This window comes from Microtus oregoni, unplaced genomic scaffold (genome assembly GCF_018167655.1).
Source record: "Microtus oregoni isolate MIOR12 unplaced genomic scaffold, Mior012 000065F_ref0000479, whole genome shotgun sequence".
NCBI lineage: Eukaryota > Metazoa > Chordata > Mammalia > Rodentia > Cricetidae > Microtus > Microtus oregoni.
Window position 1 is genome coordinate 1,082,605 of NW_024543875.1, and position 16,144 is coordinate 1,098,748.

Consider the following 16,144-nt stretch of genomic DNA (forward strand, 5'->3'; position numbering starts at 1 on the left):
TTAACTCTGGCTAGTTTGCATTTGAGTGAATAGAGAGCATATCTCTTCTAAAACTTCTTACCTGTTTTTTCCAAATAAGCAAATATAATAAAATAAAATAAATACTTTGATAGTTCAGGATACTTCCTATATTATGACATACATATACTATATTTATGAAAATAATTGTTCATTGAAAGTAAAAATATATAGCGGTCCTATTCCTGAGAATTTTCTTTATTAGCAACTGAATATCCATTCTTAACTTCCTTGTTTATTATAGTTGCTTAAATTAATGGTATCAAAATCTCCCAGAGAGATCACTAAACAGATTTTTTTAACACACACCTTTGTTCTGATTGAGAGGATCATGAGTGAGGAGTAGTCGCCAGTTTTTAGTCAGCTGCCCATTGTTATGACAAAATATCTGAGAGAAATGAACTCAATGAAGAAGAACTGGCCTTGGCTCAGAGTTTCAGAGATCGCAGGCTGTGCTCTTAGCTCCATTACACTAGGTTATGGTGAGCCAGGGCATCATGACTGCAGTGTGTGGCAGTCACATTGCTTTCAGTATGGCCAAGAAGCACAAGTCAGAGACTAAAGATCTTTAACCTGCATGCTCTCAGTGTCCTGCTTCTTCTTCTTGACTTCTAGAGTTTCTACCCTGAGCCATTCTATGGATTACTTTATTCACTAAGCTGGAACTTTTATGGTCTAGTCACCTTCTAGAAACTGAACCTCTGAACACTGCTGCACAAGTCTTCAGTGCAGGAGTCTTTGTGGGGGACATTTGAGAGCTGCACTATACATAACTAGGCATGTGGGTATAGTGTTAAGATCAAGTTTCTTATAGGATTCCAGCTATTGTGGTACTATTGTCCTGAGACCACTGACTGATAGAATGCGACGTGTTAAAAAGTATTTTTGCTGTTTTCCGTCACCAAATCTGTCTCAGTGGAGGTATGTAATTCATTTTAAGAGTCTGCCCTCTAGAGTCAGACTGGTTCCGTTGAAATTCTCGTTTTAGCAATGTTAAAAGTCATTGTCTAAGAGACAGAGAATCAGGGAGTTTGCTGTGAGATTGTGTCTCCTAGTAATGCCAGAAGCTACACTCATAAAGTTCCACCAACATGATGACCTCAACATGAGCTAAACAAGGAAGATATCGATAGGCATTGCAAAGTGGACAGAGAAAGCCCATGAAGATTCAGTTCTCCACAAAGAACAAAGGAAACTAAGGACGACTAGGAGCAGGAGAAAGAGTTTTCCCCAAAGAAGAGCACAGCAAGTGGCTAGCTAATACCAATAGTCAGCCCTGAAAACATACATATGTGTAGCATTATACTGACTGAACATGTTATATGTAGGAATATATATGTATGTATTATATGACATGAATACACATGTACATATACATACATATGCATATAAGAGCAATTAATGAAAAAAGGCCACAGCTTTGAAAAAAACAAGGAAGGGTATATGGGAGAGGTTGAAAGGGAGGAAGAAATAGTGTAAGTACATTATAATCTCAAAAATAAAAGGGAAAGTCATTGCTTTGGTCAAATACATGCCTGTGGCACAGAGGCTTTTTTGGTGAAAGCTAAATCCTCTGCACCTCTCATTCTCCTTGGAAACATTTGAGCTCAGTTCGTCTTCTATAGTCTTCACTTCTACATTGCTAGCCAACATGCTCATAGAATTATTTCTTGATTTATCACCAATATTTGATCATTCTGTGAGAACCACTCAATTAATAAACTAAGCATCCCTACCTCTATCCTAGTATGATTATTTCATCTTTTTAAAGTTCCTTAATTATACTTTTGGAATCTCAGTATATTTACCATTTTATTTCTTATCCAATTAAATGTAGTCATCATCTTGATTCCTTTGTAATAGAAAGATGCCTATATTATTATTCTTTTAGCTCATCATACTTCCTTTCTGTATTTCCACATTATCAACATAAGTTTTTGTTTCATTTTTTTACTAGAATTGTTTTCACCACCAGTAGTTTGATCAAAATTTGAATAGAGAAGCTTCACCTTTCATGATAGCCACAAACAGCATAAAATATCTTGGGGTAACTCTAACCAAGGAAGTGAAAGATCTATTTGACAAGAACTTTAAGGCATTGAAGAAAGAAACTGAGGAGTATACCAGAAAATGGAAGGACCTCCCTTGCTCTTGGATTGGGAGGATCAACATAGTAAAAATGGCAATTCTACCAAAGGCAATTTATAGATTCAATGCAATCCCCATCAAGGTCCCATCAAAATTCTTCACAGACCTTGAGAGGACAATAATCAACTTTATATGGAAAAACAAAAAACCCAGGATAGCCAAAACAATCCTATACAATAAAGGATCTTCTGGAGGCATTACCATCCCTGACTTCAAACTCTATTACAGAGCTACAGTGATGAAAACAGTATGGTACTGGCATAAAAACAGAGAAGTCGACCAATGGAATCGTATAGAAGACCCGAAATTTAACCCACAAACCTATGAACACCTCATTTTTGATAAAGGAGCCAAAAATATACAATGGAAGAAAGAAAGCATCTTCAACAAATGGTGCTGGCATAACTGGATGTCAACCTGTAGAAGAATGAAAATAGACCCATATCTATCACCATGCACAAAACTCAAGTCCAAATGGATTAAAGACCTCACTATCAGTCAGAACACATTGAACCTGATAGAAGAGAAAGTGGGAAGTACCCTACATCAGATGGGCACAGGAGATCGCTTCCTATGTGTAACCCCAACAGCTCAGACATTAAGGGCAACATTGAATAAATGGGACCTACTAAAACTGAGAAGCTTCTGTAAAGCAAAGGACACTGTCACCAAGACAAAAAGGCAACCTACTGACTGGGAGAAGATCTTCACCAACCCCACAACAGACAAAGGTCTGATCTCCAAAATATATAGAGAACTCAGGAAACTAGACTTTAAAATGCTAATTAACCCAATTAAAAAATGGGGCACTGAACTGAACAGAGAATTCTCAGCAGAGGAAGTTCAAATGGCCAAAAGACACTTAAGGTCATGCTCAACCTCCTTAGCGATCAGGGAAATGCAAATCAAAACAACTTTGAGATATCATCTTACACCTGTCAGAATGGCTAAAATAAAAAACTCCAATGATAGCCTTTGCTGGAGAGGCTGTGGAGGAAGGGGTACCCTCATCCATTGCTGGTGGGAATGCAATCTTGTGCAACCACTTTGGAAATCAGTGTTTCGGTTTCTCAGGAAATTCGGGATCAACCTACCCCTGGACAAGATAATTTTCTAGTAGTGGTTGAGGAGTGACCATCACCGGAAGTCCACAGTGATGGTGAGGTTCTAGAACTTGTTTTTCATGGAGTTTCTTTTACTTTTGGACTTGACCTCTTTTGCATAAACTGTACCCTCAACATCAAATAACTCATCACAGCATGATCTACACTTCCTTCTTATTTCCTTCTTGTCTAAAGACTTTCCCTTGTGTTCTTTATTGCTTTCATAATTTTCCTCTCTCTCTCTCTCTCTCTCTCTCTCTCTCTCTCTCTCATCTTTCTATCTATCTTCTATCTATCTTCTGGTCCTAAGTGGTTGCTCTCTATGTGTTCATCTGGTAACTGCCATCTGGAATGTTCCTTCATAGCATTTTTAAGCTGGATCCACTGTGTTTTGAATGTTTTCTTATTTCTTGCCACAGTCCTTCCTCTTGATGACCTATATTCTTAATAAACTTCTCTAGAGGGAAAAGAGTGCTGGAGTGTTTGACAGTGCCTTTCTTTAGCCCTTACAGGAAATCTGAAGATATCTCTGCATTGTCAGCTGTCATCCAGCATTCTCTAAAGCATCTTTTTATTTTGACCGGACTTTTTCTTCCGCTCTCTCTGAAAAACTAAACAGCTAATTTTTATTCTCTTTCATTTAAAAATGAGTATTTACCCTCATTTTCTTTTATTTGTTTTCTCCAAACCTATTTGGTTGATTAAAAAGAATTAGATTTCATCTTGCTTCTCTTTTGAAGGTTTTCTTCAGTTTCTTTTTCTCTTCCTAGATCTCTCTCTCTCTCTCCTTCTCCCTCTCCATCTCCCCCCGTCTCTCTCTCTCTCTCTCTCTCTCTCTCTCTCTCTCTCTCTATCTCTCTCTCTCTCACACACACACACACACACACACACACACACACACACACACACACACATTTTATTTCTGAGAATCTTCCCCCAGGCTTTTCTTTTTCATATCAAGTTAGAACATCTCATTGTAAATTTGAATGTATCGTTAGACTTTTTTTCAAGAGCTGCTTTTTCGTTTTGTCTTTTTCCTTTTTTTCTAAACCCTTGGCTCAATTTACTTATTAAAACCTATTAAAACACTCATAAAGTCTCACCACCATGACTGCCAAACCTGAGCTGAACAAGGATGATGCAGGTGGACATGACCAAGTGGATGGAAGGACCAGAAGACCTCAACCTTACACAAAGTAATACAGGCAATTGAGAAAAGCTGGGAACAGGAGAGGAAAGAACACATCAATTGGTTATGCAGTGCCAAGTAATCATCCCTGTAAACATATATACAAGTAATGTTATATGAACTGAGCTGGTTATATTTAGGGACACATATGTGTATGCATTTGCATATAATCTTGCCATAACAATTACTGAAAAAGGAGGCCATGAGTGAAATATGTGGGAGATCTTTTAAGGGAGACATGTAATCATAATCTCAAAAAAATTTTAAAAACTGTAAAACATCTCTTGGTCTTTTATTTTCTCTTTTATATTCTTTGTGTTGTGGGTTTTGCTGACTATCATAAACTGAAGAATAATTTCTAAAAGAGCTGGTGAGTGTTGAGACTGCATATATTAGCTCTTGGTACACTGACTTTGGTACACAGTCTTATCATCATGCAGTCAGTGTTGTTGAGGGCAGTTCAGGAACCAGGGTATCAGAACCCTGTGCAATGCCCTTTGTGGCTCTACTTGGTGGGGTGTTCCCCCTAGTGACATCCATCCCTGTTTCTTCACAGTATTGTGTTTGATTTCTCCAGGGTAGATCCTTGTTGTTGTTTATTGTTTTATTTTCATATCGCATTTGTTTCTTGGATTATTAGGTTTTCTGGTTTCCATGTGCTCTGTGTGAAGAGCTGAGGGCAGAGAATCACTTGCAGCCTGACTCTACCCCAACTCTCCTGTTTCCCGACTCATTTGACCTCATCAGTTATTGACTTACCTGAGGACCCTGTTAATTCCTTACAAGATCATTTCTCTCTGTCCCTTATCTATCCCTTGCCCCGTATCTATACAATTTTAGAATCCTTTGAAAGCTTCCCCAGTTAAAAATAATCATTGTAAATCTTTCCTATCCCTTAGCTATCATTGCAAAGGAATCTCAGACACAAAGACAGTAAAAGCACACTTCAGTCTTCTGTCCGAATGGTGAACTGACACGCAGAAGAGGTCATTTTCAAAGCAGGTTGAGATGATAACGTGAAAGAAAGAACTGTGATCTTCTTAACACTAAAACTTAATAGAGTTTGTATAGAAGTTAATGCATGACATTAACTGTCAGGCAATGAAGCTCTCTGCCAGTTATGAGAGATTTTTAAGACCAGTCTTGTCCCAGAGACTAGTTCTAATTCTGGAAATGTCTCTAACCCACTCTGTTTACTGAACTCTCTGTTGGCCACATGGGGGCCTTGAACACCTGAGATGTGTGCTACCAAGCAGCTGATTAAGATCCTGAGCAGTTTTGATTCAGTTAAATGCAGACATCTAGCCCATTGAAAAGTTTCCCTTTATTACTGGTGAGTTCTTTTTTAATCATTCATAATTATTATTTATAATGAGTACATTTTTCTAATGAATAAGAACTTTCAATTTAAAAAATAACTACTATCATATCACTTGAGGGAGGACCAAGGCCAAGGACCAAGGACCTCCATGTATCTAGACTGAGCAAGGTTTCCCTCCATAGGAAATGGACTACTAAAAGCCAATTCATGCACTAGGGATAAATACTGGTTCCACTTCCAGTGGCCCCCCAAACTGCCCAAGCCATACAACTCTCATCTACATTCAGAGGGCCTAGTTTGGTCCTATGCAGGTTCCACAGCTGTCAGTCCAGACTCAGCACCCACTAGCTTGGGTCAGATATTTCTGTGGGTATCCCCATCATGGTCTTGACCTCTTTGCTCTTATTGTCACTCCTCCCTCTCTATGACTGGACTCAAGGAGCTCAGCCTAGTGCTTAGCAGTGGATCTCTGCATCTGCCTCCACCAGTTAGATGGTTCCACCAGATGAAGGCTCTATGGTGACAATTAAGGTAGGCATCAGTCTTATTACAGGTGAAGGGAAGTTAAGACACCCTCTCTACTATTGCACAGTTCTTAACTGGGGTCATCCTTGTGGATTCCTGGGAATTTCCCTATCCTTTCTGAGGGATGGATGGGGAGATGGGGTGGGTGAAGGTGGGGGAAACTGGAGGAGGGACTAGGATTAGTATGTAAAATAAAAAATATATTTTTTTAAAAATAAAAAACTAGTTTCATTTTTAGAGCATTAAAATAACTGTTTCTTGAAGACTGGCACATATTCTTGCTTGTCAGTTTTATTTAATTAGGGTCTGTAGCGGTGTGTGTCTGGCAATACCAGGTCCTTCCATGTATAGTTGACTGAGTCAAGAGGAAATGAAGGAGTCAGGGTGCAGCGCAGTTCCAGCAAGACATGGGGAGGTGAGGATTTCAGAGGAGTGTTACCTTGTAAAGAAGAGATTCACTGCCTTCCACTTCAAAAAGTCCTATAACAAAACTTTCGTGTTATCACAGAAACACTTTCTACGTTTCATGGGAAGCTTTTATTCTTCCTGGAGGCACATTTGCCCTTTTCTTTGTCCTCATTTTTACTTAGTGAAATCTTCAATATCCTTTAAGATTCAACTTAGGTGAATGAAATATTTTATGATGTTTAGGGACTATTCCTTTACTTTTCATCCCAACCTTTTCCTACCCAGCACCAACCTCCCCAGGCTCTGGTTAAGAAATGTCTATATTAGGTGCTCTTACCTGCATGTTCAGGTCTCCTCCACAATCTTATGTTTTCTGGAAGCCAGCACCATGTCTTCCTCCAGTCTGTTTCCTAGCATGATGCCTGAAAAGTGTGGGCGTGAGTGTGATGAACACTTTTATTCACACTAGTTGCTGACTGGGTAGCCTTGAGGACAAACATTCAGTATCCCAGAGTACAGAGTACTGGTGATTGTGGTGCTCCTCCCTTATTTGTAGTTATCAGAGGTCAGGGAAAAGGTGTTATCTCTCTTGGCATATAGCAAATACATCCTTGATAGTGTTTAAAACCTGTGGCTAAAGGCCAAGCATTTACAACTGGTTTGTTACATCAATGCATTTACCAAACATGATCACACGTTTATCAAGATATCATTACTTCATATGCACACTTGGAAAGGCTGAGATGGTATTCTGTGTCCCGGTAAAAGGTCATGCTTTGTCACTATGGAGCTGATACGAGAAGCTGCTGACTTCTGGAGTGTTGTCTGTGCATCAGAGTAAAGATGGGGCTCTCTCCTCCAGTGCAGTTTACATGGCTGTGAAGTCAGCAAGGCAATCAGGTGCTGGTAGACAGGGCTTTTTGCAAGAGCAGGCAAGACACAAGCAGCCTATTGTCCTTTAAAATGAGACATGCAGAGAGACATGCTTTCGATTACAAAAACTCCCAGGATGTCTTATGTATTTCTAAGAGAGAAGAGGCAAAGAAAGACACAGAAACAAGGCGCTGTCACAGAGAAAACTCAAAGAGGATTAAGTACTGTGGCCTGAGGAGCTGCTGCTAGACCATGATATCCAGGGGTTGCTGCAGTGTAAGGGAAGTGACTTGGAGTTGATCAGAACTATGGAGGCAGACACATGAATGAAAGGAATATGGCTATACAGACCCAGTTGTCTCTACTTCCATTTCTTCCTAGGACCCTGCGGATGTCATCTGTGGGAAGCACAGTGCTCCTATTTATGCTTGGAAGGATGATGTGGATGCCACTCTGCTTCACATCTCTCCCCATTTAGTGTTTTAGGATCACAAAGCCATGCTCAGTGTCTTATGTGGGGTGCTGGAGATTTGAACTCAGATCATCATGCTTCCAGAGTTAATGCTCTCATCTACCAAGCCATCTCCCCAGAACCATGAGCTAAGTTTTAAGACAATATTATATAGCATAGGTATAGTTCAACACATATTTTAAGCAAAGGATATGTATTATTTTTCTTGGATTAACAAAAAAAATCACAGACCAAGTGACTTTCCCGACAAGATTGACCCTGAGACAGAATCAAAGGTTAAGAGGGCTGATGGGGGTGGGTTCTCAGAAACCCTCTGCCCTGACTCTCATCCGACTGACTCCCTGCCTTGTTTTCACATGGTCTTCCCAAGTAAATGTCTGTGTCTGGATTGCCTCTTCTTTCAAAGTTGCCAGTCCTCAGTTCATGCAGTCCACACACATGACCTCATGCAACCTAATCACATCGTTAAAAACCTGTCTTTAGTAAAGTTGTAGTCTAAGACATGGAGAACCTGAGCTTTTCTATCAGAATTTTGGAGGGACACAGTTTAGTGTATTCCAAGATAGATTCTAAATATTTTAAGCCTTTAGGCTATACCTCTCTTTTATTTAGTGTGAACGGTGCATAGGTAGTACCAATAAACAATGATGCTTGTGTTCCAGCACAATTTTGTTTATAGACATCAGATTGGAATTTTATATCATTTTCATACACCATAAAACAGATTCTGTTTTTTTTAGTCTAATCATTAAAAACATTTCTTATCTCATAATGCTGCTTAGAAGCCATTTCCTGGTTGTACTTTATCAGCCCCCTGAAGGGAAAATGTTTCTGGAGCTTTGCCTAGTAGAATGCTGGACATGGCAGCCAGACTCACATTGATGTCTCAATTTAAGTGGATTTATGTGGCGAACTTGTGTCCTGACAAGTACTTCCAGGGTGAATTCAGCCTGCTATGGAGACACTTTGTTCTTTTCAGGGATACACTTGTTCAAATCGAATAAAGCCATCCATCACTGTGAGAGTATTGACGATGCCATGCTTGCCTGGTGACTTGGACAGAAATTGCACACACACACACACACACACACACACACACACACACACTGATCTAATTACCACAAAGCACGAAGCTGCCTGTATGGGAGTCTTTTCTGCAAGAGGAGTCTTATGTATTGTTTATAGTTACAGGATATTATATATATTTCAAATTAATGCTTTCTATAGCTCTCTTATAGGATATTTTATTAATGGGCCCATGCTGGAGAAGGTAGCTCAGGTCATCACTAGACCCTAGTGTGATACTTAGGAAAGTTGTGTCTTCCTTTTCTTTCATACTCTCTGGCCTCTGGCCTCTGATCTAAGGCCTCTTCTTAATGTCTAACTGAAGAATAATCCACCTAAAAGGGAATCTAAAATGTTGACTACGTTCCTCATTAAACTATCCAACTTCCTGGGTGTCCTTTCCAGCTCTTGTCATGGTTCTGGGATGGTAACAAAAGGTGAGCTGGGAAAATGGTCTTCAAGGGGGCCTGGGCAAGTGTAGTGGGCCTGGGACCTTGCAGAGAACTGGTTTCTACTCACTGGCACCTATTCTGCACTGGCAAGATTGAGGGTAGCAAGTGTTTGTTATTGTCACTCCAGAAAGCCCTCACCTATGCACTCCCCAACTTTCCTCTGGAGAACTTTGGAATTAGTTTTGAAACTAACTCTAGCAGATTTGAATCTGCTGTCTCCTTTGGAATGTTGATGACTTCCATGCTTGTGGAGCTGGAGAATTAAAGCCAAGTGTTTGGTGCAGGCAGCTGAAGGCTGTTAAGATGCTCACTGAAGCCCTGACAACACAATTCCAGCAATCCACCCATCTGTTTCTGCATTGGAGAAACCAGTCCCTTTTCTTCCCTAGTCTCACAGCTCAGTTCTGCACATGCATAACCTTCTGGAGTAGACAGAGTAGGCTTAGGGCACAACTTCACACCGTTTCTCTGGTCCAGGAGAGCTTTTAGTTAATTCCTATAACAGCCAGTGGAACTGTATGAGATGACAGATTCAGATATTTTCAGTGGTCCTCAAGTTTCTGGAATGGGACTGGAGAGGCATGTAACATAGCTTCTGGGCAGGACACTACTTGGTGCATCTGCATAAAGTTGGTTGTGGACATCCATGATCTCTGTCACTTACAATCTTTTTATCCTCTCTTTTATGATTATCCATGAGTCTTGGAGGAAGATGGTATAAAATAGACAGCCCATTTAGAGTTGAAAATTCATAGTCTCTTAATAATTACATGTTGGCTAGTTATAGGTCTTTCTGTTAATTTCTGTCTACTGTAAAAAGAAGCTTTAATGAGATTAGAGATATGCTTTAATATATGGGAATAAATATAAGAACTTAGGGGACAGTTTATTACTATGTGTACTCAGCAGATTAATAGTATTAGGTTCTCTCCTGGAGCCTATGACTTAGTCATACATATATTTTTGACACAGTTTATGGTAAAAGACATGAATTCTGTTTTGTGAATAATGTTTTACATCTAATTATAACATGGTTTATTACTTTCTAACATTCATGTGTGTATATCTTGTAAGGTCACACATTATTGTAGCTTAAAGGAAATAGTATATCTGGGTATACTGTTGATCCCTTCTCTTAATCCAGTAGCATGCATAGTGCATTTCAGCATGATGAAGTTAGCCAGTAGGAATGAATCTTCCAGGTTAGTATTAGCTTGAATTTTCCATGTTCTGTGACAGAAGAATATGGTGTCTTCAGTAATAAGATCTTACAGCCAAGTTTTGGAAGATAACTGAGAACAATGGGAATAGCCTGTAATGTTTGTGTGTGGAGGTCTATGGAGCCTCACTGACCAACAGCTAAAATGGAGCTAACCCATACCTGGCACTGGACTATTTCTTTGATAGCCTATGGTGCCTGGGGGGCATTGTGAAATCTTGTTCTATTTTAAAAGATAGTTATTATTTATTTTTAATTTACTTTTTTTGAGAATTTTATATATACTTACATCGTTCCATCTCTACTTTTTAAAAATCCTCTCTGTATCCCCTCACTCCCCCTAAATTTGAGTACATAACCTGAAGTAACTGCAGAAGCCAGGACAGTGAGATGGAACCTCTGGTGAAAGAGAGAGAGGGATCTCAAGAGAGGGACAGTAGAACACAGGTGCAAGAAAGGGGAAATGGAAAAAAATTAAGGGGTATTTTATCTGGGGAATTTTTGGAGGGGGAGTAATATAGAGGGAGTGAGAGGAAGAGGTAAATAACATTGGATTGTTTGAATGGGACACACACACACACCACATATGGCATCGGTGGTAGGGAGAAATAGAGATAAATCAATAGATGATAGACATGATAGATGATAGGTAGATAGATTATAGATAGATAGATGGCAAATAGATGATAAATGATAGATGATAGATAGATAGATAGATAGATAGATAGATAGATGAGAGAGTTATGCCACATGGATTGATAATGTTGTCCCCAGGAGTCATAGGCTATCCAGTAAAAACCCCGGTATAGGACATGTGAAACTCCTTTTGAATTGCTGGTCAACCAGAGATTTCCTCAATATTTGTTACTTTATTGCCCTTGGGGGCCTCCCCACACTTGAAAGTAAGACCCTGCTGTTGAGGGCTAGAAACACTTAGACACAGAACCAAAATCCTCCTTCCCTGAGGTCTGGTTCTCATGGTATTGAAAGGTGCTATGAAAGATGCCAAAGGAGAAGAGCAATCAATTGTGCTAACCAGCTGTGGTGCCTGCAAACCACAACAACAACTTAGAAAGATATTCCTAATGTTTCAACAGTGGCACTTTTATCTTATAGGTAACTGAAAGCTGCCTAGTTGGAGTTAAGGCATGGTCAGTAGGGATTTATGCTTGGTACTGTAAGCCTAGCTAACTACCCATAGGTGGAGGCACCATTGACCCTAGAGGAGAATCTATTCCTGCCTGTCATTTCCTAAATCAGTGTTGCTCTATTTTAAGGCATTTTATAAATCATCGTGACTTTTCCTTATCCTATCATTTTGGACAGAAATCCACAAACTTAGTTCATACTTCACCACTACTTCCTGTGTCACCAAAGAACTCTTCCAAAGTAGACACTCATGGCTCACGAGTGGATACTGACGCTAGTCATTTTGTTTATACCACAGCCATCTGGGCAGTCTCTGTGTTCTGATCTTGAAGTTTTTGGTGCATTTTCTTAGTGTGGTAGAAACAGTTTAATATCCCCATGTGTTTGGTGCAGATACCCTACCTAGGCACCCATTAAAGTTTGTAGAATCAAGTCTACTTGACAGACTCAAGTCATCTCTTTGCTAGTCTGCTGTTTCACAGCAGCGTCTCAGTAACTGAGCACAGTTAGAGAACTGTCACACTGTGCAGCAACGCTCTCAAAAGGCTCTTCCCTTTGAGAAATAATCTGGCTGCTATAAAGTGTTCTCATCAGAAAACCAGAGCTTTGGTGTTTATTCTTGCTTTTTCCTCTCTTGTCTTGTGCTGTTTATTTTTCTCTATTCCAAAGTTATTAATCAGAACCATCTTTAGTGATGCCTTATTTTTTCTACAAAAGGAATACTTTACAATTTCCTCTGTGGTTAAGCCAAGACTCGGCAAATTTTAAAAACTGATTCCGGAACCAAGAAGGGGAAACACTATGAGAGCTATCTTTGGACACTTGAGTGATTTATATGTAGTCTTTTTGAATTATTAAGATCATACATTCACAGATAAGATAAAACATGCTAAACAATGTCAGAGATTTAAGACTAGCAAGGAGAAAGACAGGCACGTAAACTCATATGGAAGTAAATCAAAACAGTTCATGTCTACTGGCTTCTTTTCGAAGTGGAAGAAAGGTCCAGGAGAATTCTTTCTTTTTTCTTTTTCTTTTTTTGGTTTTTTTTCGAGACAGGGTTTCTCTGTAGCTTTGGAGCCTGTCCTGGAACTAGCTCTTGTAGACCAGGCTCGTCTCGAACTCACAGAGATCCGCCTGCCTCTGCCTCCCGAGTGCTGGGATTAAAGGCGTGCGCCACCACCGCCCGGCTCCAGGAGAATTCTTAGATAGGTGTTAGAGAAAGACTTATTCAGAGGGCTTTGGAATTGGGCCTCACCAGAAACACAATCAAGAGTCATTAGGTAATACCCATCGCCTTCAGGAGAAACAATAGGTTGATTTTTGGCAATGTTCTATTGCACAATGGAGAGGAATGGGAGCTTAGATTGTTGCACACATCTAGAGGTATGAAAAAGGTATGAAAAAGGAAGCAAGATGAAAAAGTGGTTTTAATAAATTTGTGTGGGTTTTTGAGGATGTGGTTCAGGAGTCTCATTGTACACACTAAACAAAATGTTTGAGTGGCTAGAAAAGGGTCAATTTGTGTGTGTGTGTGTGTGTGTGTGTGTGTGTCTAGCAGGAAACAAAGCAAGCTGAGTCAGCCATCTTTGACTCTTTATCATCATTATTTATTTGATTACTGGATACTTGGATGCATCAAGGCTTGGCACTGGAGATTTTTATTCCTTATCAACCTTCCCTGCTAGATTACACTGTTCGCAGCAAGGCATTGGGGCCTTTCTACATGCCTGGTTTCCTAGATTTTACTATGGTCTCTAGAATATAAATGCACATGTCTAATTACCTCCTTGGCATCTCTCCATGTGGAAATGAACTTGACAAGAGAGAGTGCTTTTTTAAAAATTACATGCTTTGCATATACATTATATTTTTAAATATTACCCGCTTGGTCTGTATAATGTTACATATGTGTGATAACAATTAATGAAAAAGGGATCATGAAGCCGGGCGGTGGTGGCGCACGCCTTTAATCCCAGCACTTGGGAGGCAGAGTCAGGTGGATCTCTGTGAGTTCGAGACCAGCCTGGTCTACAAGAGCTAGTTCCAGGACAGGCTCCAAAACCACAGAGAAACCCTGTCTCGAAAAACAAAAAACAAAAACAAAAAAAATAAAAAAGAAAAAGGGATCATGAATTTGAATGATAACAAGGAAGGACTTAAGCGAGGGTTTTGAAATTTGAAAGAGGAATGGGAAAGAAGAAATGTAATTATATTCATCTCAAAACCCCAAAATTACATTTTTAATTGGGTTTCAAGATAGGTTTCTATGTAACTCCTTCATATATTCTTTGATTTGATTAACTCTTTTCTTCCTGTCTCCTCTCCCCATGTTCTCCCCTCTCCTGACTTAAGTCATTTAATGCCCACCATTCCTCCTCTCTACTTTCATATTACTTATTTTCTACTAACTTTACCTTTAAAATGCCCACTCCACCCAAAGCCTTTCTAATGTCCTGGCTTCTAAAGGTACTCTTAGTTGAACATGTGAAACTAGATTTTCAAAGCTATGATGCTAATCCATGAACAGGATGAATTTGTTTTTCTGGGATTTTGTTACCTCTCTTAGCCCACTTTCCCTAGTCCTATTCATTAACCTGCAAATTTATAATTTAATTTTTCTTTATAGTGAAATAAAATTCTATTAGCCATTTGTAGTGTGTCTTCATTAGCTATCTATCAGTTCATGAACATACACTGTGATTCTATTTCCTAACTGTTATGAATAGAGCAGCAAAGTATGTGATTGAGAAAGTATCTTGACACTGGGATATAGAGTCCTTTGCATATATGTGCAGGAATGGAATAGGGTTTTATGATAATCTCATTTATAGCTTTCTGAAGAACCCTATGCTTATTTCCATACTGATTCCATCAGCTTGCACTCTTACCAGCAATGAATAAGACTTCTCCTTTTCCCACATCCTAATTAATATTTGTTATTATTTGATTTCTTGATAATAGTCAATCTGACTAGTGTGAGACAGAATCTCAAAGTCGTCTTAACTGTCACTTCCCAGATTATTAGTGATGTTGAGCTCTCTAAAAGTGTTAATTAGCTATTAGTATTTCTAATTTTGAGAACTCTCTTCAGGTCTATAGCCCATTTACGGATTATTATTTATGTTTTGATTTTTTGAGTTGGTTATATAATCTAGACCTTAATCCTCGATCTGATCTTTTCTCTCATTCTCTAGTTTACCTCAAAGAAGAGAACTTTTGCTTTCTGCGTTCCATATGTTGCTTCAAATGATTGTAAAGAAAAAAAGTTGTGCGTGTGCATGTGTTAACTCTAAATTGTATATATGTATTTGTTTTACCTGTGTGTATTTGTGTATCTGTGTGTCTATATATTCCTCAGGTTTAGCTTTTGTAGCAAATGCCAAACCACTAATTAATCTTTCATAATTCTTAAGTGCAGTGTGTGTTTGAAGAGTTCAAGGTGCTATCCCATCTTAATCTCACTTTCTGGGTTCATTCCTTTTTCTCTGAATTGTTTGAGGATCCTGATGTGTGAAATATATACATTGCATACTTATTTCCTCTTAATTGAAACATTCACTCATTGAAAGAGAAGGAAGGTCCTAAGATTTAGGAAACTCACTAAACTTACCAGGCTCAGAATGTTCATGAAACTTAAAAGATTCACAAAACTCTTCTCTCACATCCTAGGATCATTAAATAGTCTTTGAGAGAAAGAACCTTGTGAGTGGAGCTGCCCAAAGAGAGATCCAGGTAAGTATCTGTCTTGAGTTATGACCAGTGTTAGGATAGGTAATTTTATGATGCCACTGACTTCTAACACTCATATTTTTTGATTAAACAATATGTTTATTAATTAGTTGAAGATTTCATACAATGTGTTTTGAACATATATACGTACCCTCTCAACTCCTTTCACAATTACTCTCGCATCCTTTCATGCTTAATTTTGAGTTTTCTAGTTTTTCCTTTCCCCATAAAGTTTAGTTTGTATTGCCCAGTCAGTCTTGGGAATGAAGTCTACCCTGGGTTGTCAATTATCTATCAAGCTCCCCTCTTGGAGTCTGTAGTCTTATCAATGAAAAAAAAAATAACAGTTTAAAATAGATACCCTGCAGTATCTATTACATGGATGAGTTATAGAGCATGGGGAAATGAAGCTTCATCTCTCCCAGCTTGTTTTCATAGCCCTAGAAGTTGGTACTCATTCTACCAGAGGA